This window comes from Elephas maximus, chromosome 7 (assembly GCF_024166365.1).
Source record: "Elephas maximus indicus isolate mEleMax1 chromosome 7, mEleMax1 primary haplotype, whole genome shotgun sequence".
NCBI classification, from domain to species: domain Eukaryota; kingdom Metazoa; phylum Chordata; class Mammalia; order Proboscidea; family Elephantidae; genus Elephas; species Elephas maximus.
In genome coordinates, this window is record NC_064825.1 from 117,939,326 (window position 1) to 117,962,710 (window position 23,385).

Genomic DNA, 23,385 nt, shown 5'->3' on the forward strand with positions numbered 1-23,385 from the left:
TGCTGTCTCTTTGGAGGCAGAGCAATTAGGGGTGTATGGCAAGGTGTATGTAAATTTTTGTATGAGACTGACCTGATTTGTAAACTTGCACTTAAAGCACAATAAACATTAATTTAAAAAAAAAGGCATACAGAATAAACAACGAACATTTCTAACAACCAAATAGCTGTAGATGTAAAATATCATCAATATAATTGAACCCAAATATTATATTGTACTATGATTAATCAATTAGCTCTTTTCCTCAACAGAATTTTAAGAATTGGGTTAAGAAAAGTAGCTCTAGTGAACTAATTTTCATTGTCACAGAATGTTCTATTTTTTTATATGTCACAATTGACTTAATCGCTTGTCATTCATTTTGTTCCCAAATTTTTCTATTATACCAAAGGCTTCATTTTTATTTTTTAGAATTTGGCAATCCAATTTGACAATCTCTGAATCTTAATAGTGAGTTTACTCCACTTACATTTATTTTCCTTACTAAAAGATGTGGATTTATTTATGCCAATGTGATTTCTACTCATCTTCCTTCCTTGTATCATTCTCTAATACAGAAAGTTTGACATTCTTTTCTATTGACTGATTATGAAATTCCTTTTATGCCCTAAACTTAAAAATTTTATATTTCATTCTTATTTTTCAAGAGCTTGGACTATGATTAAAATTATAAATACCTGAGAAACACTACCAGTTGTTGAAAGGTACATAATCATATTTAAACATTGCTTTATGCAAATTTGGACATTTGTTTGATACAATGGAAAAGCATGTCTGTCTATATTTCTTAGACCCACACAGATTAGAAATCATCTTTTATGAAAATCTTCTTCATTTTGAAAATGAATTCATTGCTCAAGGATCACTGCTTACCTGGTGGAGTTTTGCCAAGAATGTAGAAAAAAATATTTGAGAACCAATAAACATTGTTGTGAGTGTTTGTCATGAAAATCCAAGTCAAAAAGGTAACCTGAAATACAAGAGCCTTTTTTATTTCAAGACTACAAAGATTTGCCTCCTTTTCTTGGGCCTTCTGAGATTTTTGGTAGCTATAACACAAGGAAAGGACGCAGAAGTGACTGAATCCTTTCTTCTCAGATTTGGCAGCCAACACAAGTTTTGGTATGTCCTCTTTATTGTATTTCTAATGATTTATGTGACCTCCATATTGGGTAATATTGGATTAATCCCACTCATCAAGACAGATCCCAGGCTTCAAATACCCATCTACTTTTTCCTACATTTGGCTTTTTTTGATATCTGTTATAACTCTGCCATTACTCCCAAGATGCTAGAAAATTTCATAGTTGAAAATTAATCAATATCATTCCTGGGGTATGTAATAAAAGTATTGTCTTTATTACATTTATTACTACTGACTGTTACCTTCTGGCTACTTTGGCAGTGGACTGGTATGTAGCCATCTGTGACCCATTCTGCTATCCCATAAAAAAAAGAAAAAAAATTTATAGTTTTTCCTTTTTATTGCAGACTAGTATTCCATGGTATAAGTGTACCATAGTTTGTTTAATCATTCAGCTATTGTAAGACATTTTGGCTGGCTAAGTTTTTTGGCTATTAAAAATAAAAAAAAGTTGCTATGAAAAATTATATATAGATTTTTGTGCAGACATTAGCTTTGTGTAAACATAATTGCTCAGGAGTGCATTTGCTGGGTTGTACAGTAAGTATATGGAAACCCTGGTTGTGTAGTGATTAAGAACTATAGATGCTAACCAAAAGGTCAGCAGTTCAAACCCACCAGGAACTCCTTGGAAACCTTATGGGGCAGTTCTACTCTGTCTGTAGGGTCACTATGAGTACGATAAGGACACTGAAAAAGATGAAGACGCTCAACGAGATGGCTTGACACAGTGACTGCAATTTTGGGCTCAAACATAGCAAAGATTGTGAAGACAACAGGATTGAGCAGCATTTCTTTCTGTTGTACATGGGGTAGCTATGAGTGGGAACTGACTTGATGGCACCTAACAACAGCAGAAATGGTAAGTGTGTGTTTAGTTTTTTAAAGAAACAGTTAAACTCTTTTCCAGAGTGACTGTACCACTTTACATTCCCACGAGCAATACCTATTCAGTCTGTATGCTGAAAAAATAATCTGAGAAGCTGGACTATATAAAGAAGAATGGGACATCGGGATTGGAGGAAAATCCATTAACCTGTGTTATACAGATGACACAACCTTGCTTGCTGAAAGTGAAGAGGATGTGAAGCACTTACTGATGAAAATCAAAGACCACAGCCTTTGGTATGGATTATACCTCAACATAAAGAAAACAAAAATCCTCACAAAGGGACTAATAACCAACATCATGGTAAACAGAGAAAAGATCGAAGTCCTCAAAGATTTCATTTTACTTGGGTCACAATCATCACCCAAGGAAGGGGCACTCGAGAAATCAAAAAGCCTCTTTAAAGTGTTGAAGATTAAAGATGTTACCTTGAACACTAAGTTGTTCCTGGCCCAAGCCGTGGTGTTTTCAATTACATTATATGCATGAGAAAGCTGGGCAATGAATAAGGAAGAAGAATTGACACCTTCTAATTAAAAAAAAAAATTTTTTTTTTTTTTAATTGTAGTGTTGGTGAAGAATATTGAATATACCATGGACTGCCAAAAGAATAAACAGGTCTGTCTTGGAAGAAGTACAGCTGAATGCTCCTTAGAAGCAAGGATGGTGAGAATTTGTCTCACATACTTTGGGCATGTTATCAGAAGGGGCCAGTCCCTGCAGTGGGTCATCATGTTTGTTAAAGCAGAAGGTCAGCAAAAATGAAGGAGACCCTCAAAGAGATGGATTGACACAGGGGCTACAACAATAGACTCAAGCATAACAACAATTGTGAGGGTAGTATAAGACTGGGCAGTGTTTCATTCTGTTGTACATAGGATTGCTATGAGTCAGAATCAACTCGACAACACCTAGCAACAACAACAAGAACAACCAGCAATGTACAAGAGATTCAATTTCTGTACATCCTTATTGTAATGGTTAAGGTTGTGCATCAACTTGGCTGGGCCATGATCCTCAGTGATTTTATAGTCGTATGATGGTGTGATCACTTTCATGATGAGATTTGATATTACGTGATCACCTCCATGATGGGATCTGCTGTGAGTAGCCAATCAGTTGAAAGGGAGTTTCCTCGGGCATGTGGCCTGCATTGAACATAAATGAATATTCTGGCAAGACTTGTGACTTTTGCTCGTTCTGGGTCCTGCAGCTGGCTCCTTTTCATCTGATCTCCAGTTCTTGGGACTTGAGCTAGCAGCTTACCTGTGGACTTGCCTGCTGATCTTTAGGATTCATTGATCTTCACAGCCTATGAACAAGATCCCTGCTCTCTGACCTGCTAATCTTCATTTATCATCCCCCGTGAGTACGTGCATCAGGAGAAGCCTGATCCGCAGACTTAAAACTTTCTAGCATCTACAACCACTTGAGCCATTTCCTTGACATAAATCTCTCTCTCTCTCTCTCTCTCTCTCTCTCTCTCTATATATATATATATATATATATATGCTTTACAAGTTTTGCTTCTCTGGAAAGCCCAGTCTGTGGTACTCACCAACACTTGGTATTGTTGCTTTTATATATATATATATAATATATGTATACATCCATTCTGGATAGGTGTGTAGTAATATCTCATTGTGTCCTTAATCTGTGTTTTGTTGACCATGCTGAATGCTTTTTATGTGCTTCTTTGCCACCATATTTGCCTCTTTGGGGGAATGTCTGTTCATGTCTTTTGCCCATTTTCTAACAGGATTGATTGATTTTAATGTTGGATTTTAAAAGTTCTTTCTATACCCTAGATATGAGTTCTTTGCCAAATATGTGATTTGCAAACATTTTCTCCTAGTCTGTAGCACAACTTCCCATCCTCTTAACAGAGTCTTTCACAGGGTAAAAGTTTTACTTTTGATGATGTTTAATGCACTCATTTTTTTTTTTTCTTTTATGGATTGTGCTCTTGGTATCATGTCTCAGAACTCTTGACCAAGCCCTAGGTCCCAATGTTGTCAACTAAAAGATACATGGTCTGAAATGTTTATAGTTTTAGATTTTTCATATAAATCTATAATCCATTTTGAGTTAATTTTTGAAAAAACTCTGCGGTTTAGTTCGAGGTTCTCTTTTTGCCTATGGATATCCAATTGCTACAGCACCATTTATTAAAACATTACCCTTCCTCTATTAAATTTCTTTGGCTACTTTGGAAACCATCAGTCAGTTGTATATTTATAGATGTATTTCTGAGTTCTCTATTCTGTTCTATCTTTATGCCTACCCTTCTACAAATAACACAGTCCTTATTACTTGAGCTACGTAATAAATCTCAAGATCAGATGTAGTAATGTATCCCACTTTATTCTTCATTTCAGGATTGTATTAGCTGAAAAATTATACTTCTGTTCTTTCTACATTAAATTTATGATAATATCTGCCCCACAAGTTTTCCAAGGAGTGGCTGGTGGATTTAAACTGCTGACCTTTTGGTTAGCAGCTTTAGCTCTTAAACACTGTGGCACCAGGACTCCAATCCATGAGCAGATGTATTTATTTATTTATATCTTCTTAGCTTTCTTCCATCAGCATTTCATAATTTTTAGTATATAAGTCCTCTACAGATTTTGTTAGGTTTATGCATAAGTATTTTTTTTTTCAGTCTCATGCTCTGTCTGTGGTAGCTTGCATGTTGCTGTCATGCTGGAAGTTATGCCACTAGTATTTCAAATACCAGCAGGCCACAGTTGTTGGATTGGTTTCAGCAGATGATCCAGCCTAAGACAGACTAGAGGAAGGACCTAGCAGTCCACTTCTGAAAAAAGTGACCAGTGAAAACCTTATGAATAGCAGTGGAACATTGGTATTGTGCCGGAAGTTGATCCCAACAGGTTGCAAGTCACTGAAAATACAGCTGGGGAAGAGCTGCCACCTCAAAATATAGTTGATATTAATGACATGAATGGAGTCAAGCCTTCAGGACCTTCATTTGCTGATGCAACACAACTCAAAATGAGAAGGAAACAGACACAAACATCCATTAATAACTGGAACATGGAATGTATAAAGTATGAATCTAGGAAAATTGGAAGTTGTCAAAAGTGGAATGGAAGGCATAAACATTGATATCCTAGGCATTAGTGAGCTGAAGTGGACTGGTATTGACCATTATGAATAGGGCAGTCATATTGTCTACTATGGTGGGAATGACAGCTTGAAGAGGAATGACATTGTATTCATCATTGAAAAGAACATTTCAAGATCTATTCTGAAGTACAACTTTGTCAGTGATAGGATAATATCTATACGCTTACAAGAAAGACCAGTTAACAGGACTATTATTGAAATTTACACACCAGCTACTAATGCCAAGGATTAAGAAATTGAAGGTTTTCATTAATTTCTGTAGTCTGACATTGATCAAACATATAACCAAGATGCATTGATAATTACTAGTGATTGGAACATGAAAGCTAGAAACGAAGGATCAGTAGTTGGAAAATATGGCCTCAGTGGTAGAAATGATGCAGGAGTTCACATGATAGAATTTTGCAAAATGAATGACTTCTTCATTGCATATACCTTATTTCAACAACATAAATGGTGACTATACATGTGGAGCTTGTCAGAAAGAACACACAGTACACAGAACTCAAATTGATGAAATCTGTGGGAAGATATGAGGGAGAAGCTCAGTATCATCAGTCAGAACAAGGTAGAGGGCCGACTGCAGAACAAACCATCAATGGCTCAGATGCAAGTTCAAGTTGAAGCTGAAGAAAATTAGAGCAAGTCCAAAGTAGCCAAAGTATGACCTTGAGTATATCCAACCTGAGTTTAGAGGCCATCTCAAGAACAGATTTGACTCATTGAACACTAATGACTTAAGACCAGACAAGTTGTGGTATTACATCATGGATGTCATACATGAAGAAACAAAAATGTCATTAAAAAGAGGGAAGAAAGGAAAGACCAAAATGGATGTCAGAAGAGGCATTGAAACTTGCTCTTGAATATAGAGTAGCTAAAGGGAATGGAAGAAATGATGAAGTAAAAGGACTGAAGAGAAGATTTCAAGGGGGAGCTCTAGAAGACAAAGTATTGTAATGAAATGTACAAAGACCTGGAGTTAGAAAAACAAAAGAGAAGAACACACTCAACATTTCTCAAGCTGAAAGAACAGAAGAAAAAATTTTGAAGGATTCTACAGGGAAAATATTGAACGACACATAAAGCATCAAAAGCAAATGGAAGGAATAAAGAGAGTCACTGTACCAAAAAGAATTGGTTGATGTTCAGCCATTTCAGGAGGTAGCCTATGATCAGGAACAGATGGTACTGAAGGAAGAAATCCAAACTGCACTGAAGTCACTGGTGAAAAACAAGGCTCCAGAAAATGACAGAATACCAATTCAGGTGTTACAATAAATGGTTGCAACACTGGAAGTGCTCACTCATCTATGCCAAGAAATTTGGAAGACAGCTACCTGGCCAACCAACTGAAAGAGATCTATGTTTATTCCTATTCCAAAGAAAGGTGATCCAATAGAATGTGGAAATTATCGAATGATATCATTGATATAACATGCAAATAAAATTTTGCTGAAGATCATTCAAAAGCAGCTGCAGCAGTATATCAACATGGAACTGCCAGAAATTCCAGCAGGATTCAGAAGAGGATGTGGAACTAGGACTATTGTTGCTGATTCCAGATTCATCCTGGCTGAAAGCAGAGAATACCAGAAAGTCATTTACCTGTGTTTTATTGACTATGCAAGGCATTAGATAGTGTGGATCACAACAAATTACAGATAACATTGCAAAGAATGGGAACTCCAGAACACTTAATTGTGTTCATGAGGAACCTGTACACCAATAAAGAGGCAGTCATCTGAACAGAACAAGGGAATACTGTGTGGTTTAAAGTCAGAAAAGGTGTGCATCCTGGTTGTATCCTTTCACCATACCTATTCTATCTGTATGCTGAGCAAATAATCCAAGAAGCTGGACTCTATGAAGAAGAACAGGGCATCAGCATTGGAGGAAGACTCATTGACAACCTGTGTTATGTAGATGATGCAGCCTTGCTTGCTGAAAGTGAAAAGGACTTGAAGCGCTTAGTAATGAAGATCAAAGTCCATCGTCTTCAGTATGGATTACACCTCAACATAAAGAACACAAAAATCACCATACTGGACCAATAAGCAACATCATGATAAACAGGGAAAAGATTAAAATTGTCAAAGATTTCATTTTACTTGGACCCATGGAAGCAGGAGTCAACACCCATGGAAGCAGGAGTCAAGAGATCAAAAGACACATTGCATTTGGCAAATCTGCTGCAAAAGACCTCCTTAAAGTGTTGAAAAGAAAAGATGTCACCTTGAATACTAAGGTGTGCCTGACCCAACCAATGTTGTTTTCAATCACCTCATTTGCATAAGAAATCTAGACACTGAATAAGAAAACCAGAAGAAGAATTGATACCTTTGAATTGTGGCATTGTCGAAGAACACTGAATATACTATGGACTGCCAAAAGAATGAACAAATCTGTCTTGGAAGAAGTACAACCAGAATTCTCCTTAGCAGCAAAGATGGCGAGACGAGTTTCAGGTATTTTGGACATGTTGTCAGAAGTAATCAGTCCCTGAAGAAGGACATCATGTTTGGAAAAGTAGAGGGCCAGTGAAAAAGAGAAAGCTCCTAACAAGACGGATTGTCACAATGGCTGCAACAATGGGCTCAACCATAGCAACAATTGTGAGGATGAAGCAGGACTGGGTGGTGTTTCCTTCTGTTGTATATAGGACCTCTATGAGTTGGAACCTAGCTGATGGCACCTAAAAACAACAACAGGCAAATGGGATAATATTGTACATACTGTTCTATGCCTTCTTTTTTTTTTTTTTTTTTCAGTATTTAAAAAAAAATAACTTTGAGATGATTCTGGATCAGTTAACTGAATAAATATTTATCAAGTGCTAATGTGAAACCCTGGTGATGTGAAACTCTGGTGATGTAGTCCTTAAGAGCTACAGCTGCTAACCAAAAGGTCATCAGTTTGAATCCACCAGATGCTTCTTGGAAATCCTGTGGAGCAGTTCTGCACTGTACTATAGGATCACTATGAGTCAAAATCGACTCCACGCAATGGGTTTGATTTGTTTTTGTTTTTTTAATGTGATAAGAAGCAGCTCTAGTGGTACAATGGTTAAATACTCAGCAGCTAACTAAAAGTTTAATGGTTCCAACCCATGCAGCAACTCCAAAGAAGAAACAGCTGGCCATCTGCTTCTACAAAAGTTACAGCCAAGAAAACCCTATGGGGCGATTCTACACTGTCAAATGGGGTTGCTATGAGTCAGAATCAGATGTAAGCACTGTGCTAGGTGTACACAGGGGGCTATGCTTGGGCAGGGGTAGAGGACACTGTGATCAAAAGCAGGTACACAGCTGGCTTTCTTGGGGCTTATGGTTTAGGGAAGGAGTCCTGGTGGCGCAGTAGTTAAATGCTCGGCTTCTGACTGAAAGGTTGGTGGTTCGAACTCACCAGCCTTTCCATGGGAGAAAGATGTGGCAGTCTGTTGCAGTCTGTTTCCATAAAGATTACAGCCTTGGAAACCCCAAGTGGCAGTTATACTCTGTTCTATAGGGTCACTATGAGTTGGAATCAACTCAAGAGCAATAGGTTTTAGAGTTTAGGGAGAAAACAGACACATTTTCAATCACAAATACATATAAATTTTATGGCAGCATAAGTGCTACAAGGTAGGGATATTTGCTCATGGATGCATTGAAGGACGTGAACTTTATAAAAAATATTTAGAACAGCAGAGCCTGGCTCATGGGAGGTGTTTGTTTATGGAGCACATGGATAGACACACTAATCACATGGCACTGCTTTAATCCATCACAAGGTGGTGAAAGCACATAGAAGAAAATGATGAAAGCCTCTTTAACTTTCCATTCCACATCCAACTCCCTTCAAATTTAGCTCTCTTCAGACGAGATAATTTCCTTTTAACAGAGTTTTTAAATTTACATTTGCCAAAAAAAAAAAAAAATTATAAAAGCTTCCTTGCAATTACAATATTTTACCACTGGGATCTCTTCCTGAGGGTTGTTGCTGTCAGCTGCCATGTAGTTGGCCCCCTAATCGTGGCAACTCTGCATAAAAATACAAAACTCTACTTGAGCAGCTGCAATCCATAGGATTTTCATTGCCTGATTTTTAGGAGCCCATTATTGGCTTTTCTTCCTAGTTTGTCATAGTCTAGAAGCTCCACTGAAACCTATTCAGTATCGAAGAAACATGCAAGCCTCAACTGACAGATGGATGGTGGTTGTGCCTGCGGAGCACCGGTGGGCAATGAATCCGAGTGTTCAGCATGGAAGGCGACAATTCGACCACTCAACCGTCTTGAGGGTACTCATTGCTGTCCAGTCAATTCCGACTCATAGCAACCCTGTAGGACAGAGTAGAACTGCCTCAGAGAGTTTTCAAGGCTGTAATTGTTACAGAAGCAGAGGGCCACACCACTCTGTCATGGAGCAGCTGATTAATTCGAACAACCTACCTTTCAGTTAGCAGGTGAGCACTTAACCACTGTACCACCAAGACTCCTTACTTTGAGGGTAGGGACTACATTTTTGTTTGCTTGTTTTGTTTTTTAACCAATGGCAATCCTAGTTGGGTGGAGGATACACACACACATACCCAAGTGCACACACACATACAATATACATGTGGGATTTTAAATGAATGACCAAAACTCCTTTATTGGGTTAAACTATGTTACAATTCAAGTTCTTGAGAAGTTTCGTCTTTCTTCTGAACAGTGACTTCAAGATCAGTTTCTTTCCAATTTTTGATGCACCCAGATCCAATACATGACCGCCAAGGTTTGGCAGAAGACAGTGGATGATTATGGAATTTTATGGCCAGAAAAGAAATTGTATACTCACTTTTGTGCTATGCCATTGGTCAGATATAGTCACATGGCCTTAGCTTAAATACAAAGCGTGCTGGGAAATGTAGTCTTCCTGAGTGCTCAGAAAGAGAAGATGGGCTTGGTGAGCATCTAGCCTGTTTATGCCACTCAGTAGAAGATAGAGGACTAAGTGCTAAAGAACATAAAACAAGGCACAATCAAAGGAGAGCTAATTATACTAGCTCTACGGTTAACTCTCTTCATGGCCTTGAGTGAGTCATATCAACTCTCACAATCATACTAGGCAACGGCTTTCCATTTGAAACTATAAGTAGCACAAGAACAAAGATTGTGTCTGCTTTGTTCACCTGGGCTATTATTGAATCTAACTCTCCTTTGTGCCTGGAAGCAAAGAGGGGTGTTGGGGTTGGGACTTAGTAGACACTGGCATCCCTTGCAAGTCAACTGCTTTAGACAAAGTCATTGAAAGATTTGTTTCTTTTATTTTTCTCTGGGTAAAACCATTTCCCTGAGACAAAAGAAGAGGGACTGATTTAGCAGCCAAGAAAATTTCAGGGGTATTTGGGGGTTCAAAGTTATTAGCACAAACTCCTGTATATATTTCTTTCCAAATATCTCAGATTCATCTGTTTCTCACCAAATCCATTGTTATTAAACCAATCTGACTGCCATCAGACATCTGACTTAACTACTCTATCTTCACACTTCTGTTCATCACATTATAAAGAGAAGTCTTCTTTTTTTTTAACTAAATTTTACTTGGTCAAATTGTGCATCTGATTAAAACGATTCAATGGCTCTCCACTGAAATTAAGGTATATTCTAAAATATCTAAAATGGACTACACAGTCCCTGTGCTGCCTGGCCCTGCTGAATCCACCTGCCTAATTTGTTTTGATGAATAAATATATTCATGGTCTGATGTGGAGGTAAAATTTACACTTATGATATGACTGCCTGTGAACCATTAATTTTTCTGTCTCTCAATTTCATTATTTGTAAAATGAGTCCTTTTTTTAAGTAGTATTCAGCATGTTTCAGGACTCAAATTCTATGGTATTTTCAATATTGTTATAGTTATGTTAAAATTATTGTGAACTGTAAATGATTCCTGAGCATCTACTGTCTGCAGACTGTTCTGTTAGCTTAGTCCTTTTTGTTTTGTTTTTATCTCAAATGCATAAATGAAACTCTTCAATCAGCAGAGTTTTCGGGTTAATTGGAACAATTACATTCATGAAAATCTCTCCTCATATCCTTCCAGGAAGCCAGTTGAGCATTGTAGTTGGTCACTTGGCACTGGAACAGCCCTTGAGGATTCTCTTTGTTTTCAGCGGTATATCCCAAAGGGATGCTCAAGCTTATGTGTTCTCCATACTAGGAAGAAGATGCTTGTGGAAGGAGTAGAAGGCACTTTGTATTCTGAGGCAATGTGGAAAATTTTGAATTTCAGTTGAAATTCTAATGAAATGACTATTTATATTCCTGACAATAAGCTTTGTGTTTAATTATTCTGGGGGAGAAGGACAATAGGTCACAATATGGACAAAGATTAAAAAAAAAATCTTAATTTATATTGTAATTATATTTCATGAAACAAAGTAAGATTTTCTTTGGTGAAGAAAGCTAAGGTATCCCCAGATGTCCCCCTTCAGGCCTTGTTTCCTCTTGTAGTGAAGCAAGGAATTAGAGATGTAGGGGATGTCTACTTGGGAGATGCTTTCATTCTCACAAAGCCTCTGTAGCTGCGGCAGACTGGGGTCCCTGCTGTCATCATTCAGGAGCAACATTCGTCCTCAGAGTATGTCAATTTGTAGAAAGCTTAAAATGTGTCAGTATTTTCATAACTTCAAAATGCTTTATTTTCTACATTAGGCAGTTCCTGACATAGAAGCTCCTTGAGAGAGGGAGTGCAATTATATGTCTCTTTGGGATAATACAATACATTCATCTTTAATATATGATTTAAGAAGTATCCAATTAAGGTACCAAACTAAATTGTACATGTGCATTAATCCTTGAGAAGAACTGAGAAATCAGTAAGAGGTCAGCTCCTTTCTGTGTGACCGCTCCAGAGGGAGCTACTTCTGAAAGAGGCTTCCTGGTGAAGGAAGATATCTGATGGACGAGAAGCAGATTTTTTGTGAGGAGAAAGCATCTCAGGATCCCTCGAATCCAGTACGGATTGCAGCTAGCTTTAAATCTATGAAAGTAATGGCAAATAAATGTAGCTCAAAAATACTCCCTTGTATCCATATACATAAAAATACTATTAAATATATGCTGTATTTCAATCGTTCTCTATTTAAAAGGAAGCTCTAGAGAAATGATTTCTAAAGTTTGTGTCAAGAATGGTAATGACTGGCTTTTTGATTGAGGGTTTGTATTGTTTTGTTTTGTTTGGTATTGTGGACAGTGCTAAGTATGTATATGGGCTGCAGGAATTATGAGTCAAATTTGTGGTCCACCCAGAACAGTGAATAGGACTTTCTGTGTGATTTTATGTAGGTTTTATCTCTGCTTCCATTTCATAGACTGTTCTTTTTTTTGCTTTTCATAACTTCTTAATAAATGTATTTACCTACATCTTAGGAATCATAGGCTGAGTAGGTATCATAGTAAGCAACCTTGCTGTTGTTGCTGTTAGGTGCCATTGAGTTGGTTCCAGCTCATAGAGACCCTATGTACAGAAGAAGGAAACACTGCTTGCTCCTGCACCATTCTCACAATTGCTGCTATGCTTGAGCCCATTGTTGTGGCCACTGTGTCAATCTATCTCATTGAGGGTCTTCCTCCTTTTTTCTGTCCTTACATTCCACTTTGCAATTATTAATGGATTTTGCAGCTATTGCTTCTCATTTTCAGTTATGCCACATCAGCAGATGAAGGTCCTGAAAGCTTTTCTCCATCCTCATCACTAAAGTTGAATCTACTTTGAGGAGGCAGCTCTTCCCGGGTGATATTTTGAGTGCCTTCCAACCTGAGGGGGCTATATCTTAAGGGGTTGTATCAGACGATGTTCTGCTGTTATTCATAAGGTTTTCACTGGCCAATATTTTCATAAGTAGATGGCCAGGTCCTTCTTCCTAGTCTGTCTTAGTCTGGAAGCTCCACTGAAACCTGGCCACCATGGGTAATCCAGTTGGTATTTGAAATACCTGTGACATAGTTTCCAGCATCACAGCAACACACAGGTCAACACAGTACAACAAATTGACAGATGTGTAGGGAAGCAACCTTAAACCCTTTTTAATTTGTAAAGCTTTGAAAAACGTTTTCATATATGTATATAGTCACACTTATATTTGTTTTATACTTTAATAACTGTAGAGGAAAACAAGAGAGGCTAGAGGAGAATCATCTCTTAAAACATTAATGAGGAGGCAGGGCCAAGATGGCGGACTAGGTGGACGCTACCGCGGATCCCTCTTGCAACAAAGACTCGGAAAAACAAGTGAATCGATCACATACATAACAGTCTACGAACCCTGAACAACAAACACAGATTTAGAAACGGAGAACGAACAAATACGGGAAGGCAGCGATTGTTTTCAGAGCCTGGAGCCAGCGTACCAGTCAGCGGATTTTCTGGAAAAACTAGTTCCCCAGTGATGGCTCGGAGACAGCAGTCCATATCAAATCACATAAAGAAGCAGACCATGTCAGCTTCTACAACCCCCCAAACAAAAGAATCAAAATCTTTCCCAAATGAAGATACAATCCTGGAATTATCAGATACAGAATATAAAAAACTAATTTACAGAATGCTTCAAGACATCACAAACGAAATAAGGCAAACTGCAGAAAAAGCCAAGGAACACACCGATAAAACTGTTGAAGAACTCAAAAACATTGTTCAAGAACATAGTGGAAAAATTAATAAGTTGCAAGAATCCATAGAGAGACAGCATGTAGAAATCCAAAAGATTAACAATAAAATTACAGAATTAGACAACGCAATAGGAAGTCAGAGGAGTAGACTCGAGCAATTAGAATGCAGACTGGGACATCTGGAGGATCAGGGAATCAACACCAACATAGCTGAAAAAAAAAACAGATAAAAGAATTAAAAAAATGAAGAAAACCTAAGAATCATGTGGGACTCTATCAAGAAGGATAACTTGCAGGTGATTGGAGTCCCAGAACAGGGAGGGGGGACAGAAAACACAGAGAAAATAGTTGAAGAACTCCGGACACAAAACTTCCCTGACATCATGAAAGACGAAAGGATATCTACCCAAGATGCTCATTGAACCCCATTTAAGATTGATCCAAAAAGAAAAACACCAAGACATATTATCATCAAACTCGCCAAAACCAAAGATAAACAGAAAATTTTAAAAGCAGCCAGGGAGAAAAGAAAGGTTTCCTTCAAGGGAGAATCAATAAGAATAAGTTCAGACTACTCAGCAGAAACCATGCAGGCAAGAAGGGAATGGGACGACATATACAGAACACTGAAGGAGAAAAACTGCCAGGCAAGGATCATATATCCAGCAAAACTCTCTCTAAAATATGAAGGTGAAATTAAGATATTTACAGATAAACACAAGTTTAGAGAATCTGCAAAAACCAAACCAAAGCTACAAGAAATACTAAAGGATACTGTTTGGTCAGAAAACCAATAATATCAGATACCAGCACAACACAAGGTCACAAAACAGAACATCCTAATATCAACTCAAATAGGGAAATCACAAAAACAAATTAAGATTAATTAAAAAAAAATGCTCATAACAGGGAATCATTGAAGTCAATATGTAAAAGATCACAATAATCAAAAAGAGGGACTAAATACAGGTGGCATAGAACTGCCATATGGAGAGTGATACAAGGCGATATACAACAATACAAGTTAGGTTTTTACTTAGAAAAATAGGGGTAAATATTAAGGTAACCACAAAGAGGTATAACAACTCCATAACTCAAGATAAAAGCCAAGAAAAACGTAACAACTCAGCAAACATAAAGTCAAACACTACGAAAATGAGGATCTCACAATTTACAAAGAAAAACGTCTCAGCACAAAAAAACATGCGGAAAAATGAAATTGTCAACAACACACATAAAAAGGCATCAAAATGACAACACTAAACACTTACTTATCTATAATTACGCTGAATGTTAATGGACTAAATGCACCAATAAAGAGACAGGAGTCTCAGACTGGATAAAGAAACACGATCCGTCTATAAGCTGCCTACAAGAGACACACCTTAGACTTAAAGACACAAACAAACGAAAACTCAAAGAATGGGAAAAAATAAATCAAGCAAACAATAAGCAAAAAAGAAGAGGAGTAGCAATATCAATTTCTGACAAAATAGACTTTAGACTTAAATCCACCACAAAGGATAAAAAAGGACACTACATAATGATAAAAGGGACAATTGATCAGGAAGACATAACCATATTAAATATTTATGCACCCAATGACAGGGCTGCAAGGTACATAAATCAAATTTTAACAGAACTAAAAAGTGAGATAGACACCTCCAAAATTATAGTAGGAGACTTCAACACACCACTTTCGGAGGACAGGACATCCAGTAAGAAGCTCAGTAGAGACACGGAAGACCTACTTACAGCAATCAACCAACTTGTCCTCATTGACTTATACAGAACTCTGCATCCAACTGCTGCAAAGTATACTTTTTTTTCTAGTGCACATGGAACATTTTCTAGAATAGACCACATATTAGGTCATAAAACAAACCTTTGCAAAGTCCAAAACATCAAAATATTACAAAGCATCTTCTCAGACCACAAGGCAATAAAACTAGAAATCAATAACAGAAAAACTAGGGAAAAGAAATCAAATACTTGGAAAATGAAAAATACCCTCCTGAAAAAAGACTGGGTTATAGAAGACATCAAGGAGGGAATAAGGAAATTCATAGAATGCAATGAGAATGAAAATACTTCCTATCAAAACCTCTGGGACACAGCAAAAGCAATGCTCAGAAGCCAATTTATATCGATAAATGCACACATACAAAAAGAAGAAAGAGCCAAAAGCAGAGAACTGTCCCTACAACTTGAACAAATAGAAAGTGAGCAACAAAAGAACCCATCAGGCACTAGAAGAAAAAAAATAATAAAAATTAGAGCTGAACTAAATGAATTAGAGAACAGAAAAACAACTGAAAGAATTAACAAAGCCAAAAGCTGGTTCTTTGAAAAAATTAACAAAATTGATAAACCATTGGCTAGACTGACTAAAGAAATACAGGAAAGGAAACAAATAACCCGAATAAGAAACGAGAAGGACCACATCACAACAGAACCAAATGAAATTAAAAGAATCATTTCAGATTACTACGAAAAATTGTACTCTAACAAATTTGAAAACCTAGAAGAAATGGATGAATTCTTGGAAAAACACTACCTACCTAAACTAACACATTCAGAAGTAGAACAACTAAATAGACCCATAACAAAAAAAGAGATTGAAACGGTAATCAAAAAATTTCCAACAAAAAAAAGCCCTGGCCCGGATGGCTTCACTGCACAGTTCTACCAAACTTTCAGAGAAGAGTTAACACCACTACTACTGAAGGTATTTCAAAGCGTAGAAAATGACGGAATACTACCCAACTCATTCTATGAAGCCACCATCTCCCTGATACCAAAACCAGGTAAAGACATTACAAAAAAAGAAAATTATAGACCTATATCCCTCACGAACATAGATGCAAAAATCCTCAACAAAATTCTAGCCAATAGAATCCAACAACACATCAAAAAAATAATTCACCCTGATCAAGTGGGATTTATACCAGGTATGCAAGGCTGGTTTAATATCAGAAAAACCATTAATGTAATCCATCACATAAATAAAACAAAAGATAGAAACCACATGATCTTATCAATTGATGCAGAAAAGGCATTTGACAAAGTCCAACACCCATTTATGATAAAAACTGTCACCAAAATAGGAATTGAAGGAAAATTCCTCAACATAATAAAGGGCATCTATGCAAAGCCAACAGCCAATATCAGTCTAAATGGAGAGAACCTGAAAGCATTTCCCTTGAGAACAGGAACCAGACAAGGATGCCCTTTACCACCGCTCTTATTCAACATCGTGCTTGAAGTCCTAGCCAGGGCAATTAGGCTAGACAAATAAATAAAGGGTATCCGGATTGGCAAGGAGGAAGTAAAGCTATCACTATTTGCAGATGACATGATCTTATACACAGAAAACCCTAAGGAATACTCCAGAAAATTACTGAAACTAATAGAAGAGTTTGGCAGAGTCTCAGGTTATAAAATAAACATACAAAAATCACTTGGCTTCCTCTACATCAACAAAAAGAACACGAAGAGGAAATCACCAAATCAATACCATTCACAGTAGCCCCTAAGAAGATAAAATACTTAGGAATAAATCTTACCAAGGATGTAAAAGACCTATACAAAGAAAACTACAAAGCTCTACTATAGGAAATTCAAAAGGACATACCTAAGTGGAAAAACATACCTTGCTCATGGATAGGAAGACTTAACATAGTAAAAAAACGCACTTCCGATCCAAATTCCAATGTCATATTTTAAGGGGATAGAGAAACAAATCACCAATTTCATATGGAAGGGAAAGAAGCCCCGGTAAGCAAAACATTACTGAAAAAGAAGAAGAAAGTGGGAGGCCTCACCTTACCTGACTTCAGAACCTATTATAGAGCCACAGTAGTCAAAACAGCCTGGTACTGGTACAACAACAGGCACATAGACCAATGGAACAGAATTGAGAACCCAGATATAAATCCATCCACGTATGAGCAGCTGATATTTGACAAAGGACCAGTGTCAGTTAATTGGGGAAAAGATAGTCTTTTTAACAAATGGTGCTGGCATAACTGGATATCCATTTGTCAAAGAATGAAACAGGACCCATACCTCACACCATGCACAAAAACTAACTCCAAGTGGATCAAAGACCTAAAGACTAAAACGATAAAGATCATGGAAGAAAAAATAGGGACAACCCTAGGAGCCCTAATACAAGGCATAAACAGAATACAAAACATTACCAAAAATGATGAAGAGAAACCCGATAACTGGGAGCTCCTAAAAATCAAACACCTATGCTCATCTCAAGACTTCACCAAAAGAGTAAAAAGACCACCTACAGACTGGGAAAGAATTTTCAGCTATGACATCTCAGACCAGCACCTGATCTCTAAAATCTACATGATTCTGTCAAAACTCAACCACAAAAAGACAAACAACCCAATCAAGAAGTGGGCAAAGGATATGAACACACATTTCACTAAAGAAGATATTCAGGCAGCCAACAGATACATGAGAAAATGCTCTCTATCATTAGCCATTAGAGAAATGCAAATTAAAACTACGATGAGATTCCATCTCACACCAACAAGGCTGGCATTAATCCAAAAAACACAAAATAATAAATGTTGGAAAGGCTGCGGAGAGATTGGAACTCTTATACACTGCTGGTGGGAATGTAAAATGGTACAACCACTTTGGAAATCTATCTGGCGTTATCTTAAAAAGTTAGAAATAGAACTACCATACAACCCAGAAATCCCACTCCTCGGAATATACCCTAGAGATACAAGAGCCTTCACACAAACAGATATATGCACACCCATGTTTATTGCAGCTCTGTTTACAATAGCAAAAAGCTGGAAGCAACCAAGGTGTCCATCAACGGATGAATGGGTAAATAAATTGTGGTATATTCACACAATGGAATACTACGCATCGATAAAGAACAGTGACGAATCTGTGAAACATTTCATAACATGGAGGAACCTGGAAGGCATTTTGCTGAGCGAAATTAGTCAGAGGCAAAAGGACAAATATTGTATAAGACCACTATTATAAGATCTTGAGAAATAGTAAAAACTGAGAAGAACACATACTTTCGTGGTTACAAAGGGGGGAGGGAGGGAGGGAGGGAAAGGGTTTTTTATTGATTAATCAGTAGATAAGAACTGCTTTGGGTGAAGGGAAAGACAACACTCAAAACATGGAAGGTCAGCTCAATTGGACTGGACCAAAAGCAAAGAAGTTTCCGGGATAAAATGAATGCTTCAAAGGTCAGCGGAGCAGGAGCGGGGGTCTGGCGAACATGGTTTGAGGGGACTTCTAAGTCAATTGGCAAAATAATTCTATTATGAAAACATTCTGCATCCCACTTTGAAGTGTGGCATCTGGGGTCTTAAATGCTAACAAGTGGCCATCTAAGATGCATCAATTGGTCTCAACCCACCTGGAGCAAAGGAAAATGAAGAACACCAAGGTCACACGACAACTAAGAGCCTAAGAGACAGAAAGGGCCACATGAACCAGAGACCTACATCATCCTGAGACCAGAAGAACTAGTTGGTGCCCGGCCACAATCGATGACTGCCCTAACAGGGAGCACATCAGAGAACTCCTGAGGGAGTGGGAGATCAGTGGGATAAAAGCAGACCCCAAATTCTCATAAAAAGACCAGACTTAATGGTCTGACTGAGACTAGAGGAATCCCGGCGGCCATGCTCCCCAGACCTTCTGTTGGCACAGGACGGGAACCATCCCCGAAGACAACTCATCAGACATGAAAGGGACTGGTCAGCGGGTGGGAGAGAGATGCTGATGAAGAGTGAGCTAATTATATCAGGTGGTCACTTGAGAGTGTGATGGCAACTCTTGTCTGGAGGGGGGATGGGAGGATAGAGAGAGAGGGAAGCTGGCAAAATTGTCACGGAACGAGAGACTGAAAGGGCTGACTCAATAGGGGGAGAGCAAGTGGGAGTATGGAGTAAGATGTATGTAAACTTATATGTGACAGACTGATTGGATTTGTAAATGTTCACTTGAAGCTTAATAAAAGTTAATAAAAAAAAAAAATTAACTCCCAATTTGGTCTCTGTAAACAAATTCAGCAATTGCTCAGCTTGTATAAAGTGCCACAGTAACAAGGAATAGTTTCTGTGAGAAAAAACTAGAAACTCTGGAAGTCATATCATGGGTACAATTGGAAATCTTTGGAATTTAAAGCAAGTATATCTGAGAAAAAATTTTTTTTTTATATCTGAGAGGGGATTTGAGATGAGGAACTTGCGAAACTTTCGAAAATGTAATTCCCAGTTTACGACATCTTGTGTTAAATGTTTTTTCACATGTGATCTCATTTGAATTCATGAAATTCTACTAAAATAAGAAAGTAAAGTTTCAAAGGGCATGATTTTTAAAAATTGTCAGTGGTCATCTTACATCAAAACAAGTGTCTCCTGATTCTGGGTCCTAAGCTGCTTATAGATATATGCTTTGTTACAAATGACCTCAGCACCGACAATCATGAAATACTTGTCATGTATTCCAATCCTCTTTTTGTTATTATGAACAACTTCTACTTTAATAATGTTGTTGTATTGTTGTTAGATGCCTTCCAGCCAATTCCGAGTCACAGCAACCTTATGTACAACAGAACGAAACACTGCCCTGTCCTGCGCCATCCGCACAATTGTTATTCTTGAACCCACTGTTGCAGCCACTGTTTAAATGCATGTCATTGACTTTAACAAAAATTATGGCATTAAAATGTGTTCTAAAATTTGAAAATTATACCTTTTTACACTCTAGTGACTCAACTAGATGGCAACTAATGACAAAAAACAGCCACTGTAGTAGAAAGAAATTTTCTCTCATCAAATAAATGAAGTTCCAAGAGAATATTCTTTATTTTTCCAGCTCTATTTTAAGTCCATGGGGTGGCATAATGGCCAAAGCAAGATTTTTTATTTCCCCTAGCATAAGATATTTTCAAGTCATGGACCTATTAGCAAAAATTTTAACATCCCCTGCCAACCAAGAATCCTTGCTATTGTGATTTAGCTCTTCCTTGAGCCTTGGTGGTGCAGTGGTTAAGAGCTTGACTGCTCATCAAACGGTCAGCAATTCCAATCCACCAGTCGCTCCTTGGAAACTCTATGGGGCAGTTCTACTCTGTCCTATGGGGTGGCTATGAGTCAGAATCATCTCAATGACAATGGGTTAATTGTTGTAGATTGTAGCAGAGGTCCTCTAGGCTATAACACAGAAGTTGAGATGATCCTTCTCCCATGGTGGGATATACTCCAGTCTCCCGTTTGTACCTCTGTGGGCTTTCAGAGACTATGTTCCATAACTTCCCAAAACCATTCTTCCAGACAGTTTTTAAGAACTCTTTATTCTATAGAAATTGCAACACACATTATGAACATTACCATCCATAACTTAGTATTTTCACTTCTCTCCAGAGTATATTTGGGGATTATAAAGTAGCCATGGCTCAAATTCTATTATCTAAATAAATCTAGTCTTTTGTTCCACAATTTGTATATTATGACAAACTTTCTGTTTGGTTTTGGGGATAAAAAGAGAACAAAATATAGTTATTGCCTTCAAGAATATCACAGTTTAGTAAACTTTCACAGATAGTTCAAATTCTGTTGGAATAATGAGATTAAGCTTCTGTATATAATTCTATGGAGAAAGACAAAGAACTCAAAGACATGAAAAGTTGTCAGAGCATTCTTTCAAATTTTCATTTTTATGTCCTTCACATAGTCCTCAATCACCTAAGTGTGGCCAAAAGAGAAAGTTATTCAAATCACTCTTTCCTCAAAAGAAAGAAAAGTTAGATCAAAAATATAAGGTGATACACACTATTTTAGATGCATAACAACTGAGTTCTTAAAACTATACCATGGAACTGGTTTCCCAGCTGTGTCAAAAGGAATAACACCCAGGTTACCAGGAACACATCTCACAAACAACAATGTATGTGCATCAGTTGGATTTTTTCATTATCTAAAACAGCAAATTATGAGACAAGGGAGCTTCTAATATTTTAATTCATGACCTATTTGTTAATTCTCTCACAGGAAAGAGCAACTGAAACCCAAGATCAATGGAAGAGAAAAACTTCACCAAAGTGAAGGAGCTCATACTTTTAGGGTTCATAGCCAACTTGAGGTTACAGAGAGTGCTCTTTTTCATCTTCCTGGTCAATTATGTCATCAGTGTCTTAGGGAACATCTCCCCGATTTCTCTGATCTGTGGTGACTCACGGATCCACACACACACGTATTTCTTCTTTGGGAATCTATCATTCCTGGATCTCTGGTATTCCTCTGTCTACACCCCAAAGATCCTAGTGACCTGCATCTCTGAGGACAAAAGCATCTCCTTTGCTGGCTGCCTGGCTCAGTTCCTCTTCTCTGCTGGGTTGGGATACAGTGAGTGTTACTTGTCTGCCATGGCTTATGACCGCTACGTGGCCATCTCCAATCCCTTGCTTTATCCCTAAGCTATGTCCCCAAGGTTATGTACCAGTCTTGTTGCAGCTTCATACCTTGGTGGATTTATTAGCTCAACTATCATCACCAGTGAAACATTTACCCTGAACTTCTGCGGCATATCATTGGTAATTTCTTCTGTGATCTTCCCCCACTTGTGAAGTTGGCATGTGATGTGCAGGACAGTTACCAGACTGTGCTATATTTCATACTTGCCACCAACGTCATTACTCCCACCATGCTCATTCTTGCCTCCTACCACTTCATCATTGCTGCCATCTTGAAGATTCTCTCTGCCCAAGGCCACCTCAAGGCCTTCTCCACTTGTGGCTCTCACCTGACAGCAGCCACCTGTACTATGGCTCCATTCTCTTCATTTACTCCAGGCCGAGCACTAGCTATGCCCTGGAATGGGATAAATTGGTGTTAGAGTCCTACACTGTGGTGTTTCTGATGTTGAATCCCTTGACCTATAGCTGAAGAAATAAAGGTGTCAACGATGCTCTGAACAAAATGTTAGAGAGCAAAGTTTTCTTAAGTGGAAATACCTGGTAAGCAACAGCTACTTTTCGACAGTTATCTCCATTTCATTGTTATCAGCCTTTACTCTTAGAAATCAAAATTTAAAAAAAGAACCAAACAGACAGACAAAAAACAATTGAGCAATGTAGAAATACCATTTTGCATTTGTCTTTTTAACTCATGTACTAATGTAATTCAATGTATTTTTAAAATAAATGGCACTGGGGCATTTGGAAAAACTGTCTGCTAGTCTAGAACACAGTCTATTAAACTGCTGAGATTCTGAGATGGTTAAAAGAAAAGCTGATTTTTTATTTCCACTTGAATGTTCATAAATTGCCTGTGTTTAATATTTTGATCTATAAATAGGAATAATATACCTGATTGTCGAACCATTGTCCAGATTAAACGAATTAAATGTCTTCCTTCAAATCCTGTAGTCCATGGGGAGAAAGGAGGAATGTAAATCCACAAGTCCCAACTCCAAAGGTCCTTATCCTGCTTATTGGGAGAGAGTGAGTTAGAAAGTAGTAAGAAAAATACCTACTGTAAAAATGCACTAGAAACAAATTTGCTTGTT

The 23,385-nt window shown here is 37.7% G+C and overlaps 1 pseudogene; it reads left to right on the forward strand.

Moving 5' to 3' along the window:
- The first annotated feature begins 21,895 nt into the window (after positions 1-21,895).
- LOC126080554 (olfactory receptor 1013-like) lies at positions 21,896-22,838 on the forward strand (annotated as a pseudogene).
- Positions 22,839-23,385: the final 547 nt, after the last annotated feature.